Raw genomic sequence first — 21,207 nt, 5'->3', positions numbered from 1 at the left:
TTCTTTAAAGTTAAATGTTACTCCTGCGGGGCACCCCTTTTAGGGATGATGTGCTCACCCATTCCCACTTTCAGTTTCAGAGACAGATCAGAGTTGTGCAGCGAAATATTCGAGGAGTTAACTCCGTTAATTAGTTAAATATTGCTATGTTTATTATGTTGTATGTTTTATTTTCAAACCAAATGACTATTGTTTATCATTTGAGAGGAGTTCTTGTATATATATTTCTGAGCGGGGCTAATTTTTGGGTTAAGTTTTGTAGCAGATTTCTTAATTGAATGCTTAAGTAAATTATTTAGATTCTTAGTGCCTCTTTATTAGTTAATCTCTTTGATTAGTCAGCTGCTAGCTTTGGGGGGCGCTACAGTGTTGGTATCAAAGCTCACTATTATATCTTACATGGGAAAAGATAGGAATAGCCAGTGCCAGTTAGTGAAACAGATTAGTTTAGAACTGGGTTGGGTTGTGAGATAAATATTAATCACTAAAAACTATCTATAATTAAAATAATTATTTGATTGATTGATTTGTTTGTTTGTAATGAAGTAAAATTGTAGGATGAAACCAATTACTTTATAGTTTAGAAATTTTAATTGAAGTTTAGAGATTAACTAGTTTTAATTGAATGACACTTAAATAATCCAGCACTGGGGAATAGTGAGGTTTGTAATTCTGATATATTTGTGTTGTCTTTTGGCCGTAGGAAAGCGTTGTCAGGTCTGATCATCCTATACAGGGCAACTACATGCATGGATTACCATTCGTAAAAGGAGAACTTGCTTCTATTAGTGGACTGATAGATCCCAAATTTTACTTAGAAACTTTATTATAGAGTATTTTCTCTCGTAATTAGATCCATTATATTTTATTTTATTTTTGAAATAGGAACTAGTTTGTTGAACCTAGAGCCACAAATTTTAGTTGTAGTAAACCATGTAGGTTTGTTTTATGTTTCATGTTGTTTGCACTTAGACAAGAGATGGGATTATTCTATAAGGTGGAGAGTTTTTGAAGACCAAAAGAATGGTTGATTTTCGAGGACGAAAATGAATAAGGTGGGGAAAATATAAGGACCCTCAAGCTCATCAACGCTATTAGACTAGTCAAGAGACGTATCAGCCGATAATAATTCGATTAGTTTAACACGAAGGTTAATTAATAGGAATTAATATAACAACGACCCAGATACAAAACTAATACCATTGGATAGGTCTCAAAAAGTTATGCAGAATGGACTACTAGAATGTGACAGTCGGATACCAAATGAAGAAGTAATCATCGGATTAGTGAAAAGGGCAAAATAGTCTTAGTCTTTATGTCATTACACTGACTGGGGCCTCCCTTAACATTCAGCGAGGTTCCATAAACATCCTTGTCGGCCTTATCTCTAGACCGAATCGAGAAGATGCATTCATTTCTTTTTTCTCTTATTTTTTTCTTCTTTCTCGGTCTTTTCTTCTTCTTTCTTCTTCTGCGTTCTTCCTGCTGATAATTTGAGAGTGTTGGTGAGAGAATCGGTTGATAAGGAGTAGATTAAGTAGGAGATGTTACTGATGTTGATGAGGACATGCGTGTTGTGTTGATTTGCTGTTGAACAAGTTAGGGTTGCTCAGATAATTGTTTAGAAGTTAGATTTGTGAGGATTAAGATGAAATTAAAGATGGGTTTGAAGATTATAACCAGAAGATGAGGTTGGTGAGGTCAGTTTAGAGGATTTGATTTCAAAGATGTTCTCAATTTGAGAAATCAGTGAACTTAGGTTTTGAGGGAAATACAGATGAAGAACTGGAAGATGAAATTGAGGGTTTAGAAGGTTAATTGGAGGTGGGTTTAATCTGAATTAGAGTTGAGGTTAAAGAATAGCTTGAATTTGGTAGTTAGGGTTTGAGCAGTGATCTGAAGTTCAAGATGAAGTTGATTGAAGCTGAGTTGTGTTGGCTGTGATGAACCGTTGATTAGGGATTTGGATTATTGAGGTTTGAAATCAAGATGGAAAGAACTATTGGGCGTTAGTGGATTGAGTTGATGGGTTATTGAGTATGAGATGAGTTTCTGAATCCAGTTAAAGAAGAAGAAGAACCTAAATTAAATTGCTTGAGTGGAATCTTCTTCAGGTAATTGTTTTCTCAACAACTTAGTAAATCTATGAATTTCAGTTAATGATTTTATGGATGTTGTTAAGTATGAATTGAAGCTAAAGATTATAGTTGAAGTATGTTGAAGATTGGTTCTGTGTTTAGTCTCAACTGAAATTGCAGAAAGATTGGAGTATGAATGCTACAGATTATAGTGATGATTGTTTTAGAATGGCTAATTGAAACGCAGTGTTACTTGAGATCAATTTATGTGCATCTGGATTGGGAAATTGAGTAGTTGATTGAGTTACAGAATCGCAGATACAGTTTGGAGATGGTGGTAGGTCTGTGTAATTGCAAATGCAGATGCCGTGAGTTGATTTATTGGTGAATTGAATTGATGGATGAACTAGTGCTTGTGATGTTGAGCTGAATTACAACAGATGATGTTCTGTACAATGAATAGAACTGAAGTTCAGATGATGGATTCATGTTTCGGTGATGTTAATTTGGTAATAATTTAGTGAGAAGATTGATGTTAGCTGTTGTTATGGTGATGATGTTGTTGTTGTGGTGTTGTGGACTGCAGGGAAGAGGTTGGTGGTTTATTGTTGAACTGGTAATGCTGATGAAGCTCAGAAGTTAGTTGGTATACAATATAGTTGTGTTGATTGTTGTTGGGTTTGCTGTGAAAGCTTGGAAAAGCTGCTATTGCAGGTAAGCCTAGTTTGAAGTTTGTTTATATATTTGAATTGAATAGGATTAGATCAATTTTGAGTTGTAAATTGGAATGAATGAATAGATTGATATTGAACTGAGATTAGAGTTGCAGCTGTGTGAAGAACCTTTGTCATGTGTTATGTCTCATGCTTGAACCTTAGCATGTCTGACTGAGCTTACTCAGTCTGGCTCGGTTTGTTCTAGCTGACTTGGTCAATCTGACTAAGTCAATTCTGTGTTGACTTAGTGATCCCGATTTATTACCTGAGTTGACTCAGTGGACCTTGACCGATTTGATTACCCTGGACTTGACCTTGACTGTGCGTGGACTGTTAGTTGGCCCATTTGACTGTCAATGACCGTTAGATTGACCCTGTTAGGTCAGGCCTTATGTAATGGGCCTGTCTAGTGAATCTTGGGCTTAGGACTTATTATCCTAGTTTGATGTTTGGACCTCTTGGGGTCCGATTTAGCCTTTGACTTCTTCTACAAAGTTGTAGATATTCATAAGACTTAGATATTGGACTATAGAACCAACCTAATTGAGTTAGTAAACCTTCTCTATGCTAAAGATAGAGAATGAAAAGGTGTAAAGTCATAAATGGGCTTAAAACCATTAGTTAGACTTGTATAACTTCTTATGTGAGCCTTTGGGGTAAATTCTTATAGTGCTTGTATGATTAACAGTTAGTCTATTAACAACGATCGAATCAAAGGATGAACCACTGGATCGAGGATCTCGAGGTGGGCGTGGTTTGTCATCAAAAGAGGTGGGAATACTTTTAACTCTTTTGAAACCATTGTAGTTTCTTTTACAAAGGTTTATGTTTCACAAACTCATGCATTGTCTGTTTGTGCATTGCATACATTGTTTAGTTTGTATTATGATTGTTCTGTTGATTTTTTGAATCTTTCCATGAATTGGAAAGGACTTGTAATGTTTGTCGTCATTATGAATTGTTATGGGAAATGATAATTTCCACGTGTGGTATATAGGATATGCTCCTTCATTTATATCTACATGAATTCAGCTTTTATGCTTATTAGGTGTGGAACAACGGCATCAATATAGCTATGTAGGTGAAAAAGCGGGGGTCTAACAACACCACCCAATATTTCGTTTAGAAATATGTATGGACAAACTCCAATATACTTTTTATGAGAATCAACTAGACGGTTAGACTCAATCAATAAAAAGATATATCAAAAAGTTTATATCTCAATGTCTCGATTTAATCTTACTCAAGCAAACTGCGAGTCTCGATTAAAGAGAGATAAACTTGGATGGTACCAAAGACCAATATCCAATATCCAAGGATCAATCAATATCAATCAACAACCGTTAGGTCGGACTATCCAATTGATTGATCTAACGCACAACCTGTATTATTTCTATTATATAAACAAATATAATGCGGAAAAGAAATAACACAGACACCAGAAGTTTTGTTAACGAGGAAACCGCAAATGCAGCGAAACCTCGGGACCTAGTCCAGATTGAATACACACTGTATTAAGCCACTACAGACACTAGCCTACTCCAAGCTAACTTCGGACTGGACTTTAGTTGAACCCCAATCAGTCTCCCACTGATCCAAGGTACAGTTGCACCCCTACGCCTCTGATACCAGCAGGATACTACGCACTTTATTCCCTTAGCTGATCTCACCCACAACTAAGAGTTTCTACGACCCAAAATCGCAGGCTTTAACAATAAAAAAATCTGTCTCACACAGACAAGTCTATCAAAGGATCAATCTGTCTCCCACAGAAAAACTCTAAAGTTTTTGTTTCTTCTTTTAATATAAAATCAAGGTGAACAGAAATCAACTGATAATCCGGTCTTATATTCCCGAAGAACAACCTAGATTAATCAATCACCTCACAACAATCCTAATCGTATGGTAGCGAAACAAGACATCGTGGAATCACAAACGATGAGACGAAGATGTTTGTGATTACTTTTATATCTTGCCTATCGGAGAACTCTCACGATCTCAAGACAATCAATATGATTGTACTCGTACGATAGAAGATGCAAGATCAGATCACACAACTACGATAAAAGTAGTATCGGTCTGGCTTCACAATCCCAATGAAGTCTTTAAGTCGTTAACCTGGTTTTTGAAGAAGAAAACGAAAGGTTAAAGGAGAATCGAATCTAGCTAACAAACTAGTATCACACGGACGTGTGGGGATTAGTTTGTAGAGTTGCTAGATGTCCCCTTATATAGTCTTTCAAATCAGGGTTTCTCCTTGCTCACAAAGCAAACACTATCAACAGTTAGATGAAAACCTGATTTAGATTCAAGCTAATATATCTCAACCGTTAGATCGAAATCTTAGCTTGTTATACACAAATGAAATGCACACTTATAGGTTTGATAACCGTACCCAAACGTGTGCATAGTTGGTTCAATAATAGTCAACCAAAAGGTTAGCCATTTGAGCATTTCATACCAACCACTTTCTTCTACACCATAACTAGTTCAAATGACTCACATGAACTAGTTAGAGAGTTGTTCAATTGCAAGTAAATATCATGAACTATACAAGACACAATTGAAGTAAAGATGATTTGATTCACATGAATCGGTTCATGAACTTTATAGCCACGGTTTTCAAAAGCATTCCTTAGTTTGTATGAGTTAAGTTCAGAAATCATCTTTAGATATATAACTTATACAAGTTCGCATACTAGGTTCGCGGACTTGAAGTACTGGAAAGAGTTTTCAAACGCCAACATAAATTCTCGGGTTCGAGAGCTTCGCTAGTTTGCGGACTGGGTTCGCGGACTTGGCTCACGCAAGACAGTTTGATAACTCAGCAGAAATTCTCGGGTTTGAGAAATTCGGCAGTTCGGGGACTTGTCTACTAGACGATTCCCAGCATGGGACTTATGCACATATGTGTTCCCACAACATACTTATGTCCACTATGGTTATGTAATCTAAACTCTCATTCCAATCATTGAGACATTCTTAGAGGACGTTATACAGTTGTTACACTATTTCTCGTCAAAGCAATTTTCAAGATGATTGAAACATACATGACTTGTCTCACTAGGTAAAGAAAAAAATGGTCAAAGCGAAATGCTTACCAACACATATTTCGAGATATAGATAGGAGAGGTATACTCGGCTCGAAATACCAAATGTGTATAATCTAAGTCTATATATATAGCATACGACTTTTGTCTCAAGAAGTAGGATATAGAATAGATAAACCTTTGAGTGACAGATAAGTTCAAGTCTTCACATACCTTTTTGTCGAGAAGTTCCACCGGTTGCTTGAGTAGTTCTTCCACTTGTATGATGAATTGCCATGAAGTCCTTGAGCTCAACTACACTTACTATCCTAGTCCGAGACTTAGCTATAATAGACTAGAAATCAAGACTTATAGTTTTGATCACTAACATTGACAAACATGCTTCATATAGCAACGCATGCGAGTTTGACCGAGAAGTGCTCTAACGGTAGGTGTGGAAAAACCCGACATCACTAATATATATTGTTTGAAGAAGGAGTTTGTCCATATACATGTTTGTGCATTTCCAGTGACTTAGTCACTTTGATGTTTAGGAAAACATTAATTGTTTTCCAAATTTTGCTCATAATTTCTTTAAAGTTAAATGTTATTCTTGCGGGGCACCCCTTTTAGGGATGATGTGATCACTCATTCCCACTTTCAGTTTCAGAGACAGATCAGAGTTTCCAGCGAAAGCTTCGAGGAGTTGACTCCGTTAATTAGTTAAATATTTCTATGTTTATTATGTTGTATGTTTTATTTGCAAACCAAATGACTATTATATATCATTTGAGTGGAGTTCTTGTATATATATTTCTGAGCGGGGCTAATTTTTGGGTTAAATTTTGTAGCAGATTTCTTAATTGAATGTTTAAGTAAATGATTTAGATTCTTAGTGCCTCTTTATTAGTTAATCTCTTTGATTATTCAGCTGCTAGCTTTGGGGGCGCTACAAGAACCTTGAAAGACTCGCTACAGTTTATAGGGTTTTATAAGAAGAAATGACATATATCCCTTGTGGTTCATAACGCATGAATATATGTTGATTAGTCTCTATCTCCTTCTTACAAAGTAGACGTCCATTGATAATCATTGCATTCTTGTAGGTATCCAAGGTTGCTGCAGCATTATAACAAAAACTCCATACAAAAAATACCACCTTCTGTGGGATTTTTAGGTTCCAGATGCACTCATGAGGAAAGACCAGAAGACCATCATCTTATAACGTCTTACAACAATTAGTGACAAAAAAAAAAAGGTGTTACTAGGCTGGTAAATACTTTGATATGCATCATCACCTGCATTGAAATAAGAAAGTATGTTAAGAAGATGAGCTGCATCTTCTAATCAATCAAAACCCTGCAGAAGCCAAAATCCCAGCTCCCTCCATTGCTAGAGTCATACTTATCCTGAATTATCACATCCTGATATCTGATGATCTTTAATAAAGCAGGGAAGATGGACTTGATGTCTTGATTTTTTCAGCCAAACATCCTTCCAAAATAAGCGTATATCTCGACTATTCACCTGCATTACAGAGTTTTCCTCAATGTGAGATTTGCACAGCAGGAGTCATGTCCAAAGACTCTTTTCCATTGCTTTTTTTTTTTTATTATCAAGAGAAGCGTTTTTATTTCCATTAAATTTACTATGAATTACTTTTCTCCACACTGTCTTTTCTTCTTTTCCATACCTTTGTATCCATTTGGCATGGAGTGCTTGATTCATTAACCTAAGATTTTTGATCCCAATACCACCACCTTCTTTTGAAAGATGCATTCTTCCCCAACCAACTCAACTTTTCTTAGTTTTATTATATACAGTACCCCAAAGAACTCATTATCCTATTCAGTTGTTTAACCAAAGAGATTGGCATCTGAAACAAGGATAGAAAGTATATAGGCGTACTAGAAAGCACATGCTTTATCAACATAAGCCTCCCCCCTTTAGATAACTACTTCCTCTACCACACATTAAGTCGTTTATGAAATTTTTATATAATCACTTCCCATACACCAAATGCTTTTGATTTGCTTCCTAAACGAATTCCCAAATATTGCATTGGGAATGTAGTTATAGGACAACCGAAGATATTTGCATGTTCAACCAAATTATTAGCATTATCAACTTCCACTATGACACTCTTCTTGAAGTTCACTTTCAACCAGAGATTAATTCAAAAACAAGTAATATATTCTTAAGATTACTTAACTGCTCATTGGCTTCATAAAAAAAGATAATAACTGAAGATACATAATTTCCAAAGCTTCGCGTCCAACTTTGAAACTAGAGATCAAATGCAGAAAATCATCTTTCTTGATCATAACGGATAAAACCTTACCCTTGCTTGATACTCTTGCTATTTATGAGTAAGCTTGAAACATTACCATTGAAAGATATAGAAAATATGGTACTAGTGTTGATGGTGGTTTTTAGCTTAGGGTTAAAATCGTAAAACCTTGCATCTGATGTGACGTCACTCTGTAAGGAAATGGTGCCGTGAGTGCTAACCTCTCCACCGACATATTTATTGAGTCGTTCAATATATCTACAGGAAATTTACCCAGACTGGCGAATGTAGCAACCATCCCACATGTCTTGTAAATTTCGGCGCCTTGCCTATACTTAAGTTCCTTTGAATGCCTTTTATGCTATGTTCTCCGGCAGAACCCTTAATGTTGATATGGCATGACAATTTGTGTTCACTCGCAGCAGAGTAGCACGAATCTCCAAATATCAAGGATAAGATCTTTGCATAAGGTATTCAATCAGAAAAGCATGCTGCTCTCTGGCAATGAACTTAAAAGAACTCTGTGTCAACATATAGAATTCAACCAATTGTCCTGACTAACTTGCAAAAGTTAGGGTTTCGCGCCTCGCGCAGTATACCAGACCTTGCCTGTAAAAATTAAGCCTAGGCAAACTTGGTAATTAATCCTCCATGGATTAGAAGGTGCAAAACCTCGCCCAGAATCAGAAAAACAGGGAGCCACAGCAGCAAAGAGAGGCGTGGCCATGCTTTAGGCCAGCTGGTGCCACTTGCCATTGGCCATGCCCCATCCTAATCCAGCCTTATTTCCCTCTACCAATCAGGTCGCTTTAAACTCGCCACGCGCACATAAGTTGTGGCTGGGCCCATGCTTGCCGGCCCTATTTCCCATCAACCAATCGGGTTGCTCTAGAGCCGCCACACTCTCTCCAGAAGTGTAGCCGCGCCTTATGTTTGGCCGACCCCCTTTTTGTGGCCAATCAAGTTGCTCTAAAATTTCCACCATACATTAAAATCCAAACGCACCCTGTCACGCCATCATACTAACTGGCAAGCCAAACGCGCCCTGCCACGACAACATATTGATCGGCATGCCAATATGCCACTCTACCGCGGTAACATGCCAACATGCCACTCTACCGCGGTAACATGCCAACACGACACTCTGCCGCGGTAACATGCCACTTCGTGGCAACCTGCCATAAATAGCCACCACACGGCAATCCCTACTCCTGTGGCCGTTTCCACACTACGGCCTTGCCATAGTTCCTTTGGTATATACATGGCTCCATTCACACAAAAGTATCGCCATGCCGCGGCCGCATGCCACACGCACTAATTAGGGTTTCTACATGCCAAACCCTAATTTGGGAAAGTTGCTACCAAAGCCAAATAACGTTTCCCAGAGCAATGTGATTGATGTGGCAACATGGACAATGTTTCCACACCACATGTGGGTCCAACACCACGGCGCCAAACCCTAGCATTGGCCATGGCGCCAAACCCTAGGCTTGGCCATGCCACCAAGCCCTAACTTTGGCCACAGAGCCAAATCTTAGCTTTGGCCGTGTTACAACACCACAGGCGTGGCCATGCCAAAACGCGTCTGACATGCCGCTATGCCACGACTACTGGCAAACCGCTATGCCACGTCTACTGGCATGCCGTCATGCCACGACTACTAGCATGCTTCCATGCCACGGCTACTACCACGCCGCCATGCCACTGCTACTACCACGCCGCCATGCCACGGGTAACCCACTGGCATACCACTAGCATGCCGTTATGCCAATGGCACCACTCCGCTATACAACAAGATGCGGCCATAATCAATGGCCATCCTTCCTCATGAGATGCAATCTCGTCCATCCAAGATCGCCACCAAACTGACAAACCTGTGGTGAGTTTCTGGCGACCAGCTGCCTAGATATGGTGGCCATGGCTACGCCGGGCGCCACTTTCATCAACGTGCCACTGGCATGCACGAGCCATGCCATTCATGCCATATTTCCACTGGCGTATACCAAAATACCACCGCGCCATTATCAGGCGCCAACACAAGGTAGCCATAATCAACGACTACCCTCCTTCATGAGATGTGATCTCAGCCATCGAAGTTCGCCACCGAACTGACAAAACAGTGGTAAGTTTTAGGCGACCATCCAAAACGGGACTAATAGAATTACATGCTATTTTCCTACCGTAAGTCCCTTGACTTTGACTTTCCACACGTAGCGAAGTGCTACATGTTTTCCACGAAAACACTTGAGACCTCAAACATGTCACAAACTGGGGGATGCTCATCAGGGTACTGGTCTGGCGGTTTACAGCGTGCGGCGTGTAATGCGCCCGTTACAAGAAAGTGTCATGAAGCGGGACAATTAGTGGTGGTGAAAAGTAACGGTGTAAACAAATTCACTTCCTTCATCATGGAAGCATAACGTCTGACGGTTACACGTTATTCTTTTCTTCCACCTCTCAATCGTTTCCACTTCCTACGAGACCAGGGTACATTTCAATATGACTTGTATGAATAGGCTTCACCTATCTTCACCAAAAAACAGGTTTTGGTCAGGAGAAGAATACAACATCCAGAAATCATCTGTTAGCTTTTCATTCATCTAGCCAGTTCAATTTTCTGATACAAGTCACGGAACACCCACACTTCCAGAATCAACTATTCTGGTCTCAATAATTTCTTAGCTTCCGTCTCTAAGACCAACCTTTCTCCTTCACTTTGTGACCGAAGCAAGCCTGGAACGACCATTTCTTGGTTTAGGCCAGGATTGTACAGATTGATCTCTCAAATCAAAATTACTCCCTGCAGTACATTGTTTAGGGTTTAGACTCGTTTCTCATCCACACACGAAATTACCAAAATCAGCAGAAACCGTTTTCACCCACAAAAAATTGGAGACCACAGTGGGAGATTAATCTCTCGGTTACAATATCAATTTCCTATTCCGAGTTTCATTCTTCAAACCAGACATCAAGATGGTAGAAGCAAACGATCCGCGCGGGGATCAATGGCTCAGTTGTCAGTTATTACACGATGATGAATGACTGGGGACTTCTCACAGTCACAACGGTGTCGCCCATAAAACTCAGACTTACGCACGGAAGATCCATTTTTTGGGGAGACCCTAAAAGCGAGAAAATTTCCTAGCAAAGGCTCGTTCTTCTTGGAGAAAACGTCCTTCATGCTTTGAAGAACTGCCTGCTTCAGCTTCAACTCCTGGGATAACTTCTCGGCTTCAGCCTCTTGTTGATTAATCAAATCCGCGGAAGGGTCATCAACTGCTTCAACCTGTAGCCTTTGGATCTCGGAAAATCCATCACAGAACCAGGAGACATTAAACTCAAAGTTTACACACATATCCCGATGGAATTCCCAGCTTTTGACTACATCTCCAGAAACAGTGTGTCCAGTCACGCCACACATGTCATGAATTGAAGATAAAGTCTCCTCCACGCGCTTAACCAATGCAAAGCGACTATAAACCTTCCTGGTCGTGGCGATGTGCCCATACCTCTTCCTTATCTTGGTATATAGCTCCGGATACTTCACGGGCACATTGATTCCTCGAACCAAAAAATGACCTTCGAAAGGAGCCTCGAATGGAGGATCCAAAACGACACCTGCAGCTGAATGTGCGACTAGCAAAGATTCTTTGGGAACAATCACGCCCATCGTCAGGACAACATTTTCCGTCATGGGAGACATAGCAACATCTTTATGATGATCAACCTCCATCTCCATATTGCCAGCAGGTACGGTTTCCATGATTGGAGACACTGTTACATCTTCATTGCCGTGAATCTCCATCTCAGAATTATTTTCAGAAGCGTCCTCCTCTTGTAAATACTACCAATTGAATATTTATTCTGTAGAAGTAAATAGTCGAAGAGGAAAATGTGTGGGACACTCACCGACTCTTCTGTGGGGCCATTGGGATTAGAAGAGGACTCGCTGCCTCGCTCTGAAGAACTTTCCCCATCACCGTCAGACTCTGAGTTTCCTTCTTCTTCTTCTTCCTCTTCACTGCTGAGAGGCTCAGTATCGCCAGACTTTTCTTGAGAAGGCATCACCTTTTGGCCACTTGCAAGTCTGGTAAAGACGTTTATCTTGTTGAGACCCTGAATCAAGAGGAAAAGATGTTCAGTGGAAACAATTCAGAATATTTATGCAAGACGACCAAATCAGGAAGAAAATCATACATACTCGCATATTGGAAGAACTAAAAGTCGGACGATCCGTCGAACCCGACTGAAAACCACCCGCACGGTTTTTAGACCTTCGCTCCTTCTTCTGGGGACTGCCCACATCCGAGCTAGGAGATTTCAACTTAGCAGTAGAAGGCTCCCTCAACAATGGATGTTCCGCTAAAGTCGCAGGGGAAGGCTTGCTACGAGAATTTTCCACCACGTCATTCACAAATCCATGGATGGAAAGAAACTCATCCTGCCAGAACACGTTGTACCTGGAGGTTGTCACTGGACTTCTTTTTGAGAGAAATAAAGGAAGACTTTTACCTGGCGCGAAAACACGGGCATCAAGGACAGCTGGCAACAATTCTTCCAGAGCAACCGGCTGGCGAGTAAACGGGACCCCTTGGTCAAAACCCATATGCCGAGCCGCCCTGTAAATATTATAAGGGACTGCCTTGAAAGACCCCCGGAAGAAAGATGGCACGTGTCCGGGGATACATCTTCACATAAATACAACCTCTTCAACGCTCATATTAACTCCACCAGAAAGCAAATTCAAGTTCGGTGCAACGGCGAAAGTGTTCGACTGAACTATGGACGCGTGGACTGGAGCCCAAGGATGAAAGCTAACTGCATAGGCATTGTCAAGAAAGTCGATGAGCTTTGATCCAGATTTTGGGCACTTATCAACCAGCGCAGTATTCTGGAGCCGCCGCAAGACTCAGGAAGTGAATCCGATGGTTTGGGAGCATATTTTCTAATTTCTCCCACAACCATGTTCGGAGAAAAGCGACGTGAACATACGAGTCCACTTTCATATAACCATTTGAAGCGTACATGTCCGCCACCAGATGATCCAAATGGGTGTACAAAGAACCAAGAAACAAGCTACCGATAGGAAGATGACACCTTTCGCAAATTTGATGGCAAATTTAATGAGCTCCTGCCTTATCTCTTTCTTACTAGAGCCGTCATCGAAAATATCTATGGACAGCCACAGGGATAAAAATGCAGCAACATGGAGTATATCAGCCAGCACTAGATCCGACTCCGACTCATTAGGAAACCATTCAACACCAGGGGAGTCATGCTCTCGGACAAATCATGCCTTGCCGCGGGAGTTTCGCTCATGAACAAAGGAAACCTTAACAACTAGGTTCTATGGAAGGATAGAATATAGTTTCCCGATCTCAAACAATGACCTAACATGTTAATTGGTTTCGTTGTTATTCACGTTATAACTAACCCTAATATAATACTACTGGCGCGAAGAGGAGTTATTCATATCAAAAATATTCTATGGAAGTCACGCCTATGGCTAGGGTTTACACCAAAACAGAAGAACAAAGAAGGAACGCTGGAATACATACCTGAAATAAGCTCGCCCACTGTTGCTACTGCTTTGTCGCTAGCTCCAAGATGTGAGAACAAAATCAATGCTACGAGATTAAGAGGACGGGTAGCACCTTTTATAGGCACAACACTTTTAGGGGTTTGAATGGAGGAAGGTTTCCTATTTGGGTTATACACTGAAAGAGGCATCCGGACCCGCGCTGGCAAAGCTCCATGCCGCCAACATGCCACGGCCAAGCTAGCGCCATCAGTCCGCGTCCCAAACCAACACTTCATGGCTCCATCTTCACCGTTCCATGGCTATTCCAAACAAGCCACGCCATTGGCCCTTCCAAGTGAGCCACGCCATCCACCATGCCACGGACGCAGCCAAGCCAGCAGCACCACGCCAGCGCCAACATTCCGCGTTCAAGCCCCGTGCCAAAGGCCCGCGTCCAAGCCAGCAACCATCTCGGCCATTCCGCGTCCGAGCTAGCTGCGCCCATCCGCTACTCCAGCTAGCAGCGCCATCCTGGCCATTCAAAGCAGCGTCATATCCACTATCCAAAGCGGCGTTATCCTAGCCGTTCAAAGCAACGCCATCTCCACCAGCAAAGGAAACGCCATCCTGGTCGTTCAAAGCAGCGCCATATCCATACGCTCTGTGACCTAGCCAGCTAGTGACATTCACCGATTCGCGGACCAAATTGCAATGTCATCTCTGCCAATCAGTAGCCAAAATTTCAGCGCTAACACCAACACCCTATGGCCAAGTTGGAATTACGTAGAGCCGCCAACACGGATTCCTCATGCCTTCCACCAAAGGTTAGTTTAATTTCCCTGGAAATCTCTTCACGTCTTGCTCTTTAGATTTTACTCTTGTCTGTCACCATCTCATGCTTACCCCGCAACAATGCCACTGTTACGTGCTAAGCAGGGGACTTTATGTTGATGGTGGTTCTTTGTTTAAGCTTAAAATCATAAAACCTTGCATCTGATGTGACGTCACTCTGCAAGGAAACGGTGCCGTGAGTCCTAACCTCTCCTCCGACATATTTATTGAGCCGTTCAATATATCTATATGAAATTTACCCAGACTGGCGATTGTACCAACCATCCCAGATGTCCTGTAAATTTTGGCGCCTTGCCTATACTTAAGTTTCTTTGAATTCCTTCTATGCTATGTTCTCCGGATAAACCTTTAATGTTGATATGGCATGACGATATTGCATAAGATCTTTGCATAAGGTATTCAATCAGAAAAGCATGTTTCTCTCTGGCAATGAACTTAAAAGAACTCTGTGTCAACACATAGAATTCAACCAATTGTCCTGACTAACTTGCAAAAGTTAGGGTTTCGCACCTCGCGCAGGATACCAGACCTTGCTTGTAAAAATTAAGCCTAGGAAAACTAGGTAATTAATCCTCCATGGATTAGAAGGTGCGAAACCTCGCCCAGAATCAGAAAAACAGGGAGCCACAGAAGCAAAGGCAGGTGTGGCCATGCTTTAGGCCAGATGGTGCCACTTGCCATTGGCCACGCCCCATCCTAATCCGGCCTTATTTCCCTCTACCAATCAGGTCACTTTAAACTTGCCACGAGCACATAAGTTGTGGTTGGGCCCATGATTACCGGCCCCACTTCCCATCGACCAATCGAGTCGCTCTAGAGCCTCCATACTCTCGCCAGAAGTGTAACCGCACCTTATATTCTGCCGGCCCCCTATTCGTGGCCAATCAAGTTGCTCCAAATTTTCCACCATACATTAAAGACCAAACGGACCCTGCCGCGCCACCATACTAGCTGGCAAGCCAAACGCGCCCTGCCACGACAACATATTGATCGGCATGCCAACATGCTTCTCTACCGCGGTAATATGCCAACATTTCACTCTACCGCGGTAACATGCCAACACGCCACTCTGTCGCGGTAACATGCCACTTCGTGGCAACCTGCCATAAATAGCCACCACACGGCAATCCCTACTTCTGTGGTCGTTTCCACACTATGGCCTTGCCATAGTTCCTTTGGCATAGCCATGGCGCCATCCGCACAAAAGTATCGCCATGTCGCGACCGCATGCCACATGCACTAATCAGGGTTTCGACATGCCAAACCCTAATTTGGGCAAGTTGCTACCAAAGCCAAATAACGTTTCACAGAGCAATGGGAATGATGTGGCAACATGGCCAATGTTTCCACGCCACATGTGGGTCCAACACCACGGCGCCAAACCGTAACATTGGCCATGGCGCCAAACTCTAGCCTTGGCCATGCCACCAAGCCCTAACTTTGGCCACAGAGCCAAATCTTAGCTTTGGCCGTGCTACAATACCACAGGCGTGGCCATGCCACAACGCCACTGGCACGCCCCTTTGCCACGGCTACTGGCACACCGCTATGCCGCGGCTACTGGCACACCGCTATGCCACGGCTAACTAGCATGTCGCCATGCCACGGCTACGCCACTGGCATACCACTAGCATACCGCTATGCCAATGGCGCAACTCCGCTATACAATAATATGCGGCCATAATCAATGGCCATCCTTCCTCATGAGATGCAATCTCGGCCATCTAAGCTCGCCACCAAACTGACAGACCTGTGGTGAGTTTCAGGCGACCAGCTGCCTAAATCTAGTGTCCATGGCTATGCCAGGCGCCACTTGCATTAACGTGCCACCGGCATGCACGGGCCATGCCATCCATGCCACATTGCCACTGGTGTATACCAAAACACCACCGCGCCATTATCAGGCGCCAACACAAGGTAGCCATAATCAACGGCTATCCTCCTTCATGAGATGCGATCTCAGCCATCGAAGTTCGTCACCGAACTGACAAACCTGTGGCAAGTTTTAGGCGACCAGCCAAAACGGGCCTGATAGCATTACATGCTATTTTCCTACAGCAAGTCCCTTGACTTTGATTTGCCACACGTAGCGAAGTGCTACATGTTTTCCACGAAAACACTCGATACATCAAACATGTCACAAACTGGGGGATGCTCATCAGGGTATTGGTCTGGAAGTTTACAACGTGCGCCGTGCAATGCGCCCGTTACAAGAAAGTGTCATGAAGCGGGACAATTAATGGTGGTGAAAATTAACAGTATAAACGAATTCACTTCCTTCATCATAGAAGCATAACGTCTGACGGTGACACGTTACTCTTTTCTTCCACCGCTCAGTCGTTTTCACTTACTACGAGACAAGGGTACGTTTCAATATGACCTGTATAAATAGTCTTCACCTATCTTCACCAAACAACAGGTTTTGGTCAGGAGAAGAATACAACATCCAGAAATCTTCTGAGAGCTTTTCATTCAGCTAGCTAGTTCAATTTTCTGATACAAGTCACGAGACACCCACACTTCCAGAATCAACTATTCTGGTCTCAACAATTTCTTCGTTTTCCTCCCTAAGACAAACCCTTCTCCTTCACTTTGTGACCGAAGCAAGCCTGGAACGGCCATTTCTTGGTTTAGGCCAGGATTGTACAGATTGATCTCTCAAATAAAAAGTACTCCCATGCAGTACATTGCTTAGGGTTTAGACTCGTTTCTCATCCACACACGAAATTACCAAAAACAGCAGAAATCGTTTTCACCCACAAATAATTGGAGACCAAAGTGGGAGATTAATCTCTCGGTTACAATATCAATTTCCAATTCCGAGTTTCATTCTTCAACCCAGACATCAAGATGGTAGAAGCGAACGATCCGCATGGGGATCAATGGCTCAGTTGTCAGTTATTACACGATGAGGAATGACTGGGAACTTCTGACAGTCACAACGGCGTCGCCTATAAACTCTGACTTACGCCCGTAAGATCCATTTTGGTGGGAGACCCTAAAAGCGAGAAAATTTCCTAGCAAAGGCTCGTTATTCTTGGATAAAACGTCCTTCATGCTTTGAAGAGCCGCCTGCTTCAGCTTCAACTCCTGGGATAACTTCTCGACTTCGGCCTCCTGTTGATTAATCAAATCCGCGGAAGGGACATCAACCGCTTCAGCCTGCAGCCTTTGGATCTCGGAAAATCCATCACAGAACCAAGAGACATTAAACTCAAAGTTTACACACATATCCCGACGGAATTCCCAGCTTTTGACTACATCTCCAGAAACAGTGTGTCCAGTCACGCCACACATGTCATTAATTGAAGATAAAGTCTCATCCACGCGCTTAACAAATGCAAAGCGACTATCAACCTTCCTGGTCGTGGCGATGTGCCCATACCTGTTCCATATCTTGGTATATAGCTCCGGATACTTCACGGGAACACTGATTCCTCCAACCAACACATGACTTTCTAAAGGAGCCTCGAATGGAGGATCAAAAACGATACCTGCAGCTGAATGTGAGACTAGCAAAGATTCTTTGGGAACAACCATGCCCATCGTCATGATAATATTTTCCGCCATGGGAGACATAGCAGCATCTTTATGATGATCAACCTCCATCTCCATATTACCAGTAGGTACAGTTTCCATGATTGGAGACACTGTTACATCTTCATTTCCGTGAATCTCCATCTCAGAATTATTTTCAGAAGCGTCCTCCTCTTGTAAATACCACAAATTGAATATTTATTCTGTATAAGTAAATAGTCCAAGAGGAAAATGTGTGAGACACTCACCGACTCTTATGTGGGACCACTGGGATTGGAAGAGGACTCGCTGCCCGGCTCTGAAGAACTTTCCTCATAACCGTCAGACTCTGAGTTTCCTTCTTCTTCTTCCTCTTCACTGCTGAGAGGATCAGTATCGCCAGACTTTTCTTCAGAAGGCTTCACCTTTTGGCCACTTGAAAGTCTGGTAAAGATGTTTATCTTGTTGAGACCCTGAATCAAGAGGGAAGATATGTTCAGTGGCAACAATTCATAATATTTATGCAAGACGACCAAATCAGGAAGAAAATCATACATACTCGCATATTGGAAGAACTAAAAGTCGGAAGAGCCGTCGAATCCGACTGAAAACCACCCGCACGGTTTTTAGACCTTCGCACCTTCTTCTGGGGACTGCCCACATCCGAGCTGGGAGATTTTCGCTTAGCAGTAGAAGGCTCCCTCAACAATGGATGTTCCGCTAAAGTCGCAGGGGAAGGCTTGCCACGAGAATTTTCCACCACGTCATTCAAAAAATCCATGGATGGCAAGAAACTCATCCTGCCAGAACACGTTGTACCTGGAGGTTGTCACTGGACTTCGTTCTGAGAGAAATAAAGGAATACTTTTACAAGGCGCGAGAACACGGGCATCAAGGACAGCTGGCAACAATTCTTTCGGATCAACCGGATGGCGAGTAAACGCGACCCCTTGGTCAAAACACATATTCCGAGCCGCCCTGTCAATATTATAAGGGACTGCCTTGAAAGACCCCCTGAAGAAAGATGGCACGTGTCCGGGGATACAGCTTCGTATAAATACAACCTCTTCAATGCTCATATTCTCTCCAGCAGAAAGGAAAGTCAAGTTCGGAGCAACGGCGAAAGTGTTCGGCTGAACTATGGACGCGTGGACTGGAGCCCAAGGATGAAAGCTAACGGCATAGACATTGTCAATAAAGTCGATGAGCTTCGATGTAGATTTTGGGCGCTTATTCAACCAGCGCAGTATTCTGGAGCCGCCGTAAGACTCAGGAAGTGAATTTGACGGTTTGGGAGCATATTTTTCTAACTGCTCCCACAACCATGTTCGGAGAAAAGCGATGTAAAAAAACGAGTCCACTTTCATATAACCATTTGAAGCGTACATATCCGCGACCAGATGATCCAAATTGGTGTACAAATAACCAAGAAACAAGCCATCAATAGGAAGAATGACGCCTTTCGCCAATTTGATGGCAAATTTAATGAGCTTCTGCCTTATCTCCTTCTTACCAGAGCCGTCATCGAAAATATCTCTGGACAGCCACAATGCTAATAGTGCAGCAACATGGAGTGTATCATCCAACACTAAATCCGACTCCGGCTCATCAAGAAACCATTCAACACCAGGGGATCCATGCTCTCGGCCAAATCATGCCTTGCTGGGGGAGTTTCACTAATGAACAAAGGAAACCCTAACAACTAGGTTCTATGGAAGGAGAGAATATAGTTGTCCGCGCTCAAACAATGACCTAGCATGTTAATTGGTTTCATTGCTATTCACGTTATAGCTAACCCTAATATAATACTGCTGGCGCGAAGAGGATTTATTCATATCAAAATATTTTGTGGAAGTCATGCCTATGGCTAGGGTTTACACCAAAACAGAAGAACAAAGAAGGAACGCTGGAATACATACCTGAAATAAGCTCGCCCACTGTGTTGCTACTGCTTTGCCGCTATCTCCAAGATGTGAGAAAAAAATCAATGCTACGAGATTAAGAGGACGGGTTTCACCTTTTATAGACACAACACTTTTAGGGGTTTGAATGGAGGAAGGTTTCCTATTTGGGTTATACACTGAAAGAGGCATCCAGACCCGCGCTGGCAAAGCTCCATGGCGCAAACATGTCGCCGCCAAGATAGCGCCATCAGCCCGCGTCCCAAACCAACACTCCATGGCTCCATCTTCACCGCTCCACGGCTATTCCAAACAAGCCACGCCATTGGCCCTTCCAAGTGAGCCGCGCCATCAACCATGCCACGGACGCAGCCAAGCCAGCAGCACCACGCCAGCGCCAACATTCCGCGTTCAAGACCCGTGCCAAAGGTCCGCGTCAAAGCCAGCATCTATCTCGGCCATTCCGCGTCCGAGCTAGCTTCTCCCATCCGCTACTCCACCTAGCAGCGCCATCCTGGCCATTCAAAGCAGCGTCATCTCCACTAGCCAAAGAGGTGCCATCCTAGCCGTTGAAAGCGACACCATCTCCACCAGCCAAGGAAACGTCATCCTGGCCGTTCAAAGCGGCGCCATCTCCATGCGTTCTGTGACCTAGCCAGCTAGTACCATTCACCGAATCGCGGACCATGCAATGCCATCTTTGCCAATCAGTAGCCAAAATTTCAGCGCTGACGCCAACATCCTATGGCCACATTGGAATCACTTAGAGCCGCCAACACGGATTCCTCATGCCTTCAACCAAAGGTTAGTTGAATTTCCTTGGAAATCTCTTCACGTCTTGCTCTTTCGATTTTACTCTTGTATGTCACCATCTCATGCTTAACCCGTAATAATGCCACGGTTACGTGCAAACAGGGGACCTAATGTTGATGGTGGTTTTTAGCTTAGGGTTAAAATCGTAAAACCTTGCATCTGATGTGACGTCACTCTGCAAGGAAACGGTGTTGTGGGTGCTAACCTTTCCACCGACATATTTATTGAGCCGTTCAATATATCTACATGAAATTTACCCAGACTGGCGAATGTAGCAACCATCCCAGATGTCCTGTAAATTTGGGTGCCTTGCCTATACTTAAGTTCCTTTGAATGCCCTCTATGCTATGTTCTTCGCCTGAACCCTTAATGTTGAAATGGAATGATGTTTTGTGTTCACTCGCAGCAAAGTAGCATGAAACTCCAAATATCAAGGATAAGATCTTTGCATAAGGTATTCAATCAGAAAACCATGCTGCTCTCTGGCAATG

General features: G+C 42.7%; 1 long non-coding RNA gene across 1 annotated transcript; it reads left to right on the top strand.

Annotated features, from left to right (window-relative positions):
- Positions 1 to 1,383: 1,383 nt before the first annotated feature.
- Positions 1,384 to 3,815, top strand: LOC113362783. Its single transcript, XR_003365830.1, has 2 exons — positions 1,384 to 2,792; positions 3,483 to 3,815. It is a non-coding gene; the product is annotated as an uncharacterized LOC113362783 (long non-coding RNA).
- The last annotated feature ends 17,392 nt before the right edge of the window (positions 3,816 to 21,207 follow it).

This window comes from Papaver somniferum, chromosome 4 (genome assembly GCF_003573695.1).
Source record: "Papaver somniferum cultivar HN1 chromosome 4, ASM357369v1, whole genome shotgun sequence".
NCBI classification, from domain to species: Eukaryota; Viridiplantae; Streptophyta; class Magnoliopsida; order Ranunculales; family Papaveraceae; genus Papaver; species Papaver somniferum.
Note: the sequence above shows the minus strand (reverse complement) of the source record. Positions and strands in the feature narration are given on the sequence as shown.